The sequence below is a fragment of the Oncorhynchus keta genome, chromosome 29 (genome assembly GCF_023373465.1).
Source record: "Oncorhynchus keta strain PuntledgeMale-10-30-2019 chromosome 29, Oket_V2, whole genome shotgun sequence".
NCBI lineage: Eukaryota > Metazoa > Chordata > Actinopteri > Salmoniformes > Salmonidae > Oncorhynchus > Oncorhynchus keta.
The window spans coordinates 51,769,088-51,781,677 of NC_068449.1; the positions used below are offsets into that span (position 1 = coordinate 51,769,088).

The 12,590-nt window shown below is 45.4% G+C and overlaps 1 protein-coding gene and 1 long non-coding RNA gene across 7 annotated transcripts in view; one reads left to right on the top strand and one right to left on the bottom strand.

The window, feature by feature from the left end:
* Positions 1–12,590, top strand: part of LOC118361871 (mineralocorticoid receptor) — a 105,218-nt gene that overhangs the window by 64,305 nt on the left and 28,323 nt on the right. The window lies entirely within an intron of this gene.
* Positions 751–3,050, bottom strand: LOC127913668 (uncharacterized). Of its 3 annotated transcripts, none has more exons than XR_008086367.1 (3): positions 2,971–3,050; positions 1,883–2,086; positions 751–1,204 (listed from the first exon to the last, which is right to left on the bottom strand). It is a non-coding gene; the product is annotated as an uncharacterized LOC127913668 (long non-coding RNA). The 3 variants fall into 3 exon arrangements; XR_008086365.1 differs by lacking the exon at positions 2,971–3,050 and adding an exon at positions 2,767–2,843; XR_008086366.1 differs by lacking the exon at positions 2,971–3,050 and adding an exon at positions 2,425–2,484.

Genomic DNA, 12,590 nt, shown 5'->3' on the forward strand with positions numbered 1-12,590 from the left:
CCTCACTGAGCTTGAGCTGTTTTGCAAGGAGGCAATGGGAAAAAATTTCAGTCTCTCGATGTGCAAAACTGATACTGAGACATACCCCAAGCGACTTACAGCTGTAATCGCAGCAAAAGGTGGCGCTACAAAGTATTAACTTAAGGGGGCTGAATAATTTTGCACGCCCAATTTTTCAGTTTTTGATTTGTTAAAAAAGTTTGAAATATCCAATAAATGTCATTCCACTTCATGATTGTGTCCCACTTGTTGTTGATTCTTCACAAAAAAATACAGTTTTATATCTTTATGTTTGAAGCCTGAAATGTGGCAAAAGGTCGCAAGGTTCAAGGGGGGCGAATACTTTCGCAAGGCACTGTACACCTCTTGGGCCAAGTAACCGAAAGGTTGCTGGATCGAATCCCCGAGCTGACAAGGTCAAAAATCTGTCGTTCTGCCCCTGAGCAAGGTCGTTAACCCACTGTTCCCCAGGCACTGATGACGTGGTTGTCAATTAAGGCAGCTCCCCACCCACACCTCTCTTTGAATGCATTCAGTTGTACAGTTGTCCCTTTGCACTCCATGTTGCCTCCCACCAGACTGAAACCAGATGATGTTTAATTCCTTTACGGAAATGTTCGCCCACTAACTGTTCCCTTAAAGATCTCTCATTTCAATTAATAAATATTCCATCGTAATTTAGAGAATAACGGTGTATGCATTTTAATACTCGTTCGTTTGTCTTTTTATATACATTTAGCTGATATGACAAATAGCCTTCTCTGTGTAGCTGAGCACAAGGCATCATTTATTGAGCTTAGCAGCTGTTGCTAAATGGAAAGGGTTACGGGGGCTTATGAATAACACCCAGAGGTATTGCTGTAGAATCATTATCTCCTATAAAGTTGTAGACAAATTATCATTCATTTCTGAGCCTTGTTGGTCGTTGTTTCACCTCATACAGTACCTACAAAACTAACTGTTCAGGCTTACTGTAGTCTCTGTTACCTCACGTTAGGAATTTGGTTTTGTATGTGACTTGAATTGACAATGTATATAAAAGCGGTTAGAAAAGTGTGGATATAGTACCTTTCCAAGCCAAGGGTCTCTACTACCCCCTCCCTTATCCCTACCCTATCCCAGTGTGGATATAGTACCTTTCCAAGCCAAGGGTCTCTACTACCCCCTCCCTTATCCCTACCCTATCCCAGTGTGGATATAGTACCTTTCCTAGCCAAGGGTCTCTACTACCCCCTCCCTTATCCCTACCCTATCCCAGTGTGGATATAGTACCTTTCCAAGCCAAGGGTCTCTACTACCCCCTCCCTTATCCCTACCCTATCCCAGTGTGGATATAGTACCTTTCCAAGCCAAGGGTCTCTACTACCCCCTCCCTTATCCCTACCCTATCCCAGTGTGGATATAGTACCTTTCCAAGCCAAGGGTCTCTACTACCCCCTCCCTTATCCCTACCCTATCCCAATGTGGATATAGTACCTTTCCAAGCCAAGGGTCTCTACTACCCCCTCCCTTATCCCTACCCTATCCCAGTGTGGATATAGTACCTTTCAAGCCAAGGGTCTCTACTACCCCTCCCTTATCCCTACCCTATCCCAGTGTGGATATAGTACCTTTCCAAGCCAAGGGTCTCTACTACCCCCTCCCTTATCCCTACCCTATCCCAATGTGGATATAGTACCTTTCCAAGCCAAGGGTCTCTACTACCCCCTCCCTTATCCCTACCCTATCCCAATGTGGATATAGTACCTTTCCAAGCCAAGGGTCTCTACTACCCCCTCCCTTATCCCTACCCTATCCCAATGTGGATATAGTACCTTTCCTAGCCAAGGGTCTCTACTACCCCCTCCCTTATCCCTACCCTATCCCAGTGTGGATATAGTACCTTTCCAAGCCAAGGGTCTCTACTACCCCCTCCCTTATCCCTACCCTATCCCAGTGTGGATATAGTACCTTTCCAAGCCAAGGGTCTCTACTACCCCCTCCCTTATCCCTACCCTATCCCAGTGTGGATATAGTACCTTTCCAAGCCAAGGGTCTCTACTACCCCCTCCCTTATCCCTACCCTATCCCAGTGTGGATATAGTACCTTTCCTAGCCAAGGGTCTCTACTACCCCCTCCCTTATCCCTACCCTATCCCAATGTGGATATAGTACCTTTCAAGCCAAGGGTCTCTACTACCCCCTCCCTTATCCCTACCCTATCCCAGTGTGGATATAGTACCTTTCAAGCCAAGGGTCTCTACTACCCCCTCCCTTATCCCTACCCTATCCCAATGTGGATATAGTACCTTTCCTAGCCAAGGGTCTCTACTACCCCCTCCCTTATCCCTACCCTATCCCAGTGTGGATATAGTACCTTTCCTAGCCAAGGGTCTCTACTACCCCCTCCCTTATCCCTACCCTATCCCAGTGTGGATATAGTACCTTTCCAAGCCAAGGGTCTCTACTACCCCCTCCCTTATCCCTACCCTATCCCAGTGTGGATATAGTACCTTTCCTAGCCAAGGGTCTCTACTACCCCCTCCCTTATCCCTACCCTATCCCAGTGTGGATATAGTACCTTTCCTAGCCAAGGGTCTCTACTACCCCCTCCCTTATCCCTACCCTATCCCAATGTGGATATAGTACCTTTCCAAGCCAAGGGTCTCTACTACCCCCTCCCTTATCCCTCCTACCCTATCCCAGTGTGGATATAGTACCTTTCCAAGCCAAGGGTCTCTACTACCCCTCCCTTATCCCTACCCTATCCCAGTGTGGATATAGTACCTTTCCAAGCCAAGGGTCTCTACTACCCCCTCCCTTATCCCTACCCTATCCCAGTGTGGATATAGTACCTTTCCTAGCCAAGGGTCTCTACTACCCCCTCCCTTATCCCTACCCTATCCCAGTGTGGATATAGTACCTTTCCTAGCCAAGGGTCTCTACTACCCCCTCCCTTATCCCTACCCTATCCCAGTGTGGATATAGTACCTTTCCAAGCCAAGGGTCTCTACTACCCCCTCCCTTATCCCTACCCTATCCCAGTGTGGATATAGTACCTTTCCAAGCCAAGCATCTTCACATATTGAACTAGTCTCTACTACCCCCTCCCCTAAAGCCTCCCCTCCACTACCCATCCCTCCCCTCCCTTATCCCTACCCTATCCCTGAAGTCATCCCAGAGACAGTGTGTTGATACAAGACAGCTGGGCTCTGTAAACCACTCCATGTGGACTGCTGCTCTGGGCTTGCGTCTCAAACGGCACCCTATTTCCTAAACAGTGCGTAGGGCTCTGGTCAGAACTAGTGCACTATAATAAATAGGGTGCCATTTGGGACACATCCCCTTTCTGGTCTGTAAGACTAACTGTTGAGTGCTGCTAGCTTATTATTCACATGTCATCAGTGGTTTGGCATACCGTTCCGTTTAATAATATTCAGTACAGTTCCTTTATTCCTTGACTTATTACTTTACTGGCTTTTACTTTATTGAACTCAAAAGGTCTACTGTGAACCCGTTCAACCGTGTTACAAGCTATCTGTGTATATTATTACAGTATGTGGCACAGGGATGGTTAGCATTACACTGATGTAAAGTTCTCCCTCTCTAATGTTCCCTCTCATTCTTTCTCTCTGTCTCTCTTCGGGCATCAGTTGAAAAGTTCATCTGAGGACACGAATGGTACTGTTTATGAGTTGACTGGCAGGTCCGTGCTCCAATCAGATGGTTTATATTTTGACTGACAGGTCTGTGCTCCAATCAGATGATTTATATTTTGACTGGCAGGCTCATGCTCCAATCAGATGGTTTATATTTTTACTGACAGCTGGGCTGGGTGTCTCAGGTTGTCTCATATAACAGCATCTGAAACCCAGCCATTTATTAGACTCAGTCCCCATCTCAGTCCCTCTCAGACGAATGGCATACATGTCCTATCAGACTTACAGTAAACATACATTGATGTAATGTATATTTATTACAATCATGCTATATGCATTTTCACATTTTATAGAGAGGTGATGTCCTTTGACTACTCTGATATATTTTATATTAATTAGTCATGCTATATGCAGAATAACAATAAGCATGGTGTTCCAAAATTGCATATTTATCCAAGTTGTACCATACAATGAACACCACTTGTCCCTTTAACGTAAGGTAAAGTGAAGTAAGCAATCATGGATTGTATCAAAGCAGGTATTATAGCAATCTAATCCATACTAACAACATTACATAAACTAACAGGAAGTCATTAAGACCACCTCTTAGGTTGTGTTTGACCCACTTCGTTAAGGTTACCTTAATCCCGGTAAACCCAGAACTAAAATCTCGCCTAATTACTGTAGGTCAGATGCTCTTAACATTTATATTTACCTAGTCTGGCAACGAGAAATTCAAGTTACCAAAACACCCAGTGAAAGCAGTTTTTGATCATGCACCTGTATTAGAGCCTATAGACACCTATATAATCCATGATGACAGTGCCCTCCCCTTGACCCCATTAACGACTGTCAACGTAATTAGTGAACAAGGCCAGACAGTGACTGACTGAGGGTGTAGAATTTCCTTAAGCCTCTAGTAATTATGCTAGATAATTAAAAGTAATTGTGTCATTTAATGGAAGCCGAACCCTTTCACACCACAGTTGTATTAATTAAATGTTGCAGGCAACAACAGCTGTGGATGATGCATTGATAAAACACTAGGCCTGAATACTATATATTTTTTTGCAGATTATAGTAATTGGTTTAGCAACATGAGTAAGTAGGCCAAGTACCAGGGTTACCCAAGGTTCATTCAACTATTGTCTATGCTCTGAATGCTAGTCACCTTAGCAGCAGTCCTGGTTTATTGTGTAGGCCTTTTAAACAGTGCTACGTGGATGTAGGCCTACGGCTGGCCTTCAACTTGTCCAGCTCCAGACCCAAATGAGCCTACAGTATCAGCGGTTGCCAGTTACTATTAATTGGTTCATTCTAGTATTTTGCAGTTTAGATGAATAGTAGGCAGTAGTCTTAGTAGCAGTCCTAGTCCATTGTATAATAGACCTATGGCAGTGCTATGCGGATGTATCGTAACCGTGAGTGCCAGTTAATATCTAACAGCCAACAGACCGACCGGTCCCTCCGTGTTTCCTCAGTGTCCTTAACTCAACCTGACCTGAGATGACCCATGTAGATGGTGTGTGGAGCCACTCATGCCCTCGTTGCCCCGTGGCACTAAAGGCCTCGATCACCACCCATCTACTTCCTCTTCCAAGCTGATACCTTTGTTCTTTGACATCAATGCAAAGAGGGTTCCGAGCACTGGGTCGCTGGGTAGGATACACCTTAAGTGTTTAACCAAATAACACCGCCAGGCCAATCAGATGGGCTTTATCAATGTTATCACTGGCTCATTGGTTTGTGGTTGATATGCGCAGGAGCAGTGTTGATACAGTTGTGGTGTGGGGGTAAGTGTGTGTGGGTGGGTGTGTGTACTGTTGATGTGTGTATTGGTGTTGTGACTGTGCTTTGCAGAACGTTTTTGAAGAAAATGTTTTTTTTTGTGCGTGTTATGACTGAAATTAAAGTTGTATGACTGTACCTACTACACCAAGCCAGATTAAATTGCGTAGGTCTATATTATGCTAAATATGCAGGTGTGCCAATTATCCTACACCTACAGTATTGCATGTCATTACATAGACTGTTGAATTATTGCATCACAAATGGTATAATTCCTTTAGAGTGACTAAGCACTGTGGTTGTCGTGGTAAAGCGGGAAGTTCAACCTGTAGGGGCGGATGTGGTTGCCGTGGTTACTGGGTTAACCTTTAGGATAGGCGGTGAGTCAGGTCAGTGACTTTATAAAATCAGTAAATCATGCTCACACTGCTGTGACAGACAGGGCAGTTGGGAAATCCAAGAGGGTTGTATATGTGTAACTATTAGCCCCAGAAACAGGTAATGAAGCACTTTCTGATTTGTTTTATTTGGAAGATTTGATTTGTTTTACTTTTGTTTTGGCCCACTGCCGGAAATGTTTATTTTCAAAACCGCTCTATAAAAGAACGCTGCTCCTTCCTTCCAAATAGAAATCAAATATATTGTCTTTCATGTTCATGTTTTTAAATGTCAATTGTAAAGTATTTTGTCTGTAATGTCTTTTTCGCTATGTGTTGGACCCCAGTAAGACTAGCTGTCACCACTGGCGTTGACTAATGGGGACCCTAATAAATCAAATGGAGGTCCAAGAGAACATCGGCCACTAGATGTGTGTGTGAGAGGGAAGGATGGAGAGGTAGGTTAAAGAATGGGGACTATACCTTCATGTTGAAATAAAACCACATTAGAATGGGGACTTGATATAGACTATACCTTCATGTTGAAATAAAGCCTCATTAGAATGTCCCGGTGAGAGAATAATGACCATGGAGACATGTAAGGCTGTGAGCCTGGGGTAAAATAACAGACGTTTGAGATAATAGGGGAGTAGATGGGAAACCCAGATCAACTTGGTTGATGGGTGCCTATTCCCTTTCTTTGAATACAAAATGTATAGAGTGTGTGTGTTTGAATGACTGCAAGGTGTACCATGAATGTAATAGGAACGTGTTGAGAACTTCTATTGAAAAATACCACTCTGACAGACGTCGTCATTGAAAACAAATGATTGCTTTTCATTCTGAGCCTGTGTCAAATTCTCCAGCGTTTAGTTTTTTTTATCTGGTGAAAGCCATTTAGGAGCCGACTGCCTTAATCCAACAACAACAGTCGTTACACAGCTGTATGCAGCCAAGGTGGCCTGTGTCAAATGTGTTGGATGTGTGGTTGAAGACATTGCCTGGCTTGAATAGACATACCACTGGCAGGCTCTCTGTTGTTGTCGTCGTGTGTGCATGTGACGCTCGGTAAACACTAAATATAGCCTAGCCTAATGACACAAGTGTCTTAGACAACGCCTCTTCACTCAATGCGGGACAGATATCAGACAACCTATGACCACGAAACACGAGCCACGGTCTCAAGTTCAGACTATTTAAATAGGAACTGCTTAAAGGCTGCAATACTGTATGGCCTAAACCTGAATCTGTGAAGGACATGGGCCTCTCAGACTCTTCTTTCAAGGACATTCTCAGTATCTGGCAACCCCGGCCAAAAAAATAAAATAAAGAGTTGTTCAAAAGGGTCTCCCATAGGGAGACATAGTATTCCCCACATAGTGCTTGCCTACGGAGCTGTGAGGGGAACGGCACCTCAGTACCTCCAGGCTCTGATCAGGCCCTACACCCAAACAAGGGCACTGCGTTCATCCACCTCTGGCCTGCTCGCCTCCCTACCACTGAGGAAGTACAGTTCCCGCTCAGCCCAGTCAAAACTGTTCGCTGCTCTGGCTCCCCAATGGTGGAACAAACTCCCTCACGACGCCAGGACAGCGGAGTCAATCACCACCTTCCGGAGACACCTGAAACCCCACCTCTTTAAGGAATACCTAGGATAGGATAAAGTAATCCTTCTCACCCCCCCCCTTAAAAGATTTAGATGCACTATTGTAAAGTGGCTGTTCCACTGGATGTCATAAGGTGAATGCACCAATTTGTAAGTCGCTCTGGATAAGAGCGTCTGCTAAATGACTTAAATGTAAATGTAAATAGTAATATCCCCATAGCGGTTTTATGCTCCAGTTGACAGACAGGGTCCGCTCATAGGCCGGTTGCCAGATGTTGATGTCACAAATGCAGCGAAAAAGAGACATCAATGGAGTCCGTTCAGGAACTCCCTCGGTTGCCATGTAATGTAATGGAGTTCTCTCTCCTGGAGCTGGTTGAGCACTTACAGTAGTAATGTAGCCGTAGCCCTTTTACGATGATTGCAGGAGATTATTGTACTAAAGTATAGTATTATAGGAAGGAAACTATGTACAAAATGTGTTTTTGGTATCATTATAAAAAGTATAATGTTGATTTGATCTGTTCCTTGGTATATGAAAACATTATGATGTAATAATGGTCCACCATGTCCATCAGTGCACATTCACGTTCTAGGAATGCTTCTATGGAGTACAAATAGAGGCAATGGGTTCTTGGATTAAATCAAATCTATTTGTATTTGTCACATGTGCCGACAACAGTAGACCTTACAGTAAAATGCTTACTTACAAACCCTTAACCAACAATGCAGTTTTTTTTAAAGACCAAAAAAAGTAAGAGATAAGAATAACAAATAATTAAAGAGCAGCAGTAAATAACAATAGCGGGGCTATATACAGGGGGTACCGGTACAGAATCAATGTCCTGGGACACCGGTACAGAGGTAATTGAGGTAATATGTACATGGAGGTAGAGTTATTAAAGTGACTATGCATAGATAGTAACAGAGAGTAGCAGCAGCGTAGAAAAGGGGGGCAATGCAAATGGTCTGAGTAGCCATTTGATTACATGTTCAGGAGTCTTATGGCTTGGGGGTAGAAGCTGTTTAGAAGGCTCTTGGACTTGGTGCTCCAGAACCACTTGTCGTGCAGTAGCAGAAAGAACAGTTCATGACTAGGGTGGCTGGAGTCTGACAATTTTTAGGGTCTTCCTCTGACACCGCCTGGTATAGAGGTCCTGGATGGCAGGAAGCTTGGCCCCGGTGATGTACTGGGCCGTGCGCACTACCCTCTGTAGTGCCTTGCGGTCGGAGGCCAAGCAGTTGCCGTACCAGGCAGTGATACAATCAGTCAGAATACTCGATGGTGCAGCTGTGGAGCCTTTTGAGGATCTGAGGACCCATGCCAAATCTTTTCAGTCTCCTGAGGGGGAATAGGTTTTGTCGTGCCCTCTTCACAACTGTCTTGGTGTGCTTGGACTATGTTAGTTTGTTGTTGATGTGGACACCAAGGAACTTGAAGCTCAACCTGCTCCACTACAGCCCCGTCGATGATAATGGGGGCGTGCTTGGTCCTCCTTTTCCTGTAGTCCACAATCATCTCCTTTGTCTTGATCACATTGAAGGAAATGTTGTTGTCCCAGCACCACACGATCAAGTCTCTGACCTCTTCTCTATAGGCTGTCTCATCATTGTCGGTGATCAGGCCTACCACTGTTGTGTCATCAGCTTAATGATGGTGTTGGAGTCGTGCCTGGCAGTGCAGTCATGAGTGAACAGGGAGTACAGGAGGGGACTGAGCACGCACCCCTGAGGGGCACTGTGTTGAGGATCAGCGTGGCGGATGTGTTGTTACCTACCCTTACTACCTGGGGGCGGCCCGTCAGCAAGTTCAGGATCCAGTTGCAGAGGGAGGTGTTTAGTCCCAGGGTCCTTAGCTTAGTGATGAGCTTTGAGGGCACTATGGTGTTGAACGCTGAGCTGTAGTCAATGAATAGCATTCTCACATAGGTGTTACTTTTGTCCATGTGCGAAAGGGCAGTGTGGAGTGAAGTAAAGATTGCATCATCTGTGGATCTGTTGGTGCGGTATGCAAATTGGAGTGGGTCTAGGGTTTCTGGGACAATGTTGTTGATGTGACCCATGACCAGCCTTTCAAAGCATTTCATGGCTAGACGTGAGTGCTACGGGTCGGTAGTCATTTAGGCAGGTTACCTTAGTGTTCTTGAGCACAGGGACTATGGTTGAAAATGTCAGTGAAGACACTTGCCAGTTGGTTAGTGCATGCTCGGAGTACACGTCCTGGTAATCCGTCTGGCCCTGCAGCCTTGTGAATGTTCACCTGTTTAAAGGTCTTACTCACATTGGCTACTGAGAGCATGATCACACAGTCTTTCGGTACAGCTGGTGCTCTCATGCATGTTTCAGTGTCACTTGCCTCGAAGAGAGCATATAAGTTATTTAGCTCGTCTGATAGGCTCATGCCACTGGGCAGCTGTCAGTTGTGCTTCCCTTTGTAGTCTGTAATAGTTTGCAAGCCCTGCCACATCCGACAAGTGTCGGAGCCAGTGTAGTACGATTCGATCTTAGTCCTGTATTGACGCTTTGCCTGTTTGATTGTTCATCAGAGGGCATAGCGGGATTTCTTATAAGCTTCAGAGTATCCGCTCCTTGAAAATGGCAGCTCTACCCTTTAGCTCTGTGCGAATGTTGCATGTAATCCATGGCTTCTGGTTGGGGTATGTACATACAGGCACTGTGGGGACGACGTCCTTGATAAACTTATTGATAAAGCCAGTGACTGATGTGGTGTACTCAATGCCATCGGAAGAATCCCGGAACATATTCCAGTCTGTGCTAGCAAAACAGTCCTGTAGTTTAGCATCTGCTTCGTCGGACCACTTTTTTTTACTGAATCACTGGTGCTTCATGCTTTTTTCTTGTAAGCAGGAATCAGGAGGATGGAATTATGGTCAAATTTGCCAAATGGAGGGTGAGGGAGAGCTTTGTACACGTCTCTGTGTGTGGAGTAAAGGGATCTAGATTTTTTTTTTCTCCCTCTGGTTGCACATTTATCATGCTGATAGAAATGAGGTAGAACTGATTTAAGTTTCCCTGCATTAAAGTCCCTGGCCACTAGGAGCTCCGCCTCTGGATGAGCGTTTTCCTGTTAGCTTATGGCGGTACATAGCTCATTGAGTGCGGTTTTCGTGCCAGCATCGGTCTGTGGTGGTATGTAGACAGCTACAACAAATGAAAACTCTGTAGGTAGATAGTGTGGTCTACAGGTTATCATGAGATACTCTACCTCAGGCGAGTAAAACCTTGAGACTTCCTTAGATATTGTGCACCAGCTGTTGTTTACATATATGCATAGGCTCCCGCCCTGTGTCTTACCAGAGTCTGCTGTTAAATCCTGTTGATAGAGTGTATATCCCACCAGCTGTACGTTCTTAATGTCGTCGTTCAGCCACGACTCCGTGAAACATAAGATATTACAGTTTTTAATGTCCCGTTGGTAGAATATACGCGCTTTCAGTTCGTTCCATTTTTTCCCCAGCGATTGAACATTAGCTGGCAGGACGGAAGGCAAAGGCAGATTAGCTACTCCTTGCCTGATCTTCACAAGGCACCCTGATCTTTTCCGCGAAATCTCAGTTTCCTTCTCCAGCGAAAGCTGGGCCTGGTCGGGTGTCTGTAGTATCTCCCTCCTGTCCGACTCAAGAAAAACTCTTTGTCTAATCTGAGGTGAGTAATCGCAGTTCAGATGTCCAAAAGCTCTTTTCGGTCATAAGAGACAGTACCAGCAACATTATGTACAAAACAAGTTACTAACAAAATAGCATGGTTGGTTAAGAGCCGATTAGACGGCAGCCATCTTCATATTTATTATAGTGGACTAGGTGATGAATCTGGAAATGGGGAAATCTATTGTAGTAAGTTGAGTTTCTAATTATGTGAACAAATAGATTCTCTGTAGAGCCGATGAGGATAAACAATATTTGTCCGGTTCATATAAAGTGTACGGAGCAAAATCCCTGGAAAAGGGATTCATCACTTATCAGCAAACACACCTTTTGTAAATGTTGAGAAACATAAAATCCACACTCACCCACCAATACATACAGGAACAAACTAAATACTGTACATGTACACACACAATTTGGAGTGTGTAACTTTCTGACCATGATTAACAGGATTCATGGGATGAGCTGGACACTGGATAGAAGGGCTCCAAGACAAGTTTTCCTTTTTTCAGAGTCTGAACCATCCAGTGAGGGGGCGGGAAGAGGGCAGGGGGGGGGGGGTGGGGTTAGCGTTGTGCGTTTCCTGTGTCGCAGTTTACTGTTTTTTAGAGCAAGAAAAATGGGCTTATGTAAGAGTCATGTGATATAGACAGAAATAGTGGAGGACTGGAGGGAGCTAGACCTAGCTACAGCTGCTGCCTCTCCTCCCTTCCCTCCTCTCCTCCCTTCCACTCTCTTCTCCTATCTCCTCTCCCCCCTCCCCTCCACTTTCCCCTGGCAGAGATCAGACTACACACACACTGTGCAGCTTCACACACACACGGTATGGTCACACATACTGTACATTGACGCACAGTCATGCATGCATGCACACAGAAGGCCAATGCAGCAATACGCTTGCATGCCAACACTCCCACACACATGCTCAGAAACGAGTATGCATGCAGGTACGCACGTACAGTAGGCACTCTCACACAGAAACACACATGCATGTACCAGTGGAGCCTGCCGAGGGGAGGACGGCTCATAATAATGGCTGAACTGGAGCAAATGGAACGGCATCAAACACCTGGAAACCATGTGTTTGATACCATTCCACTGATTCCGCTGCAGCCATTACCACGAGCCTGTCTTCCCCAATTAAGGTCCCACCAACCTCCTGTGGCACGTACGCACACCCCCACTTACGTAGACACTCCGACTTTGTTGACACTCCGACTTTGTCAACATCAGATGAAATGTAATGAACTATGTCACTGTATCCTGTTTTCTGGCTGTACTCTGTGCATCTTGCTTGGCCACTTCCTGTGGCTGTGACATACCATAGTGAAGGTTTTTGGGCCATAGCTCGGGTCAGTGTGTGTGTGTGTGTGTGTGTGTGTGTGTGTGTGTGTGAGACAATCACGGTGTTTGTGTAGCTTCCGTGGAGCAGTGGAGGCGCGCTAACCTGGCCGTCCCTGGCCTGAGGAACGAATGTGTGTGTGGGCGCGTGTGGTACTCTGAGGCTGGCGGACGT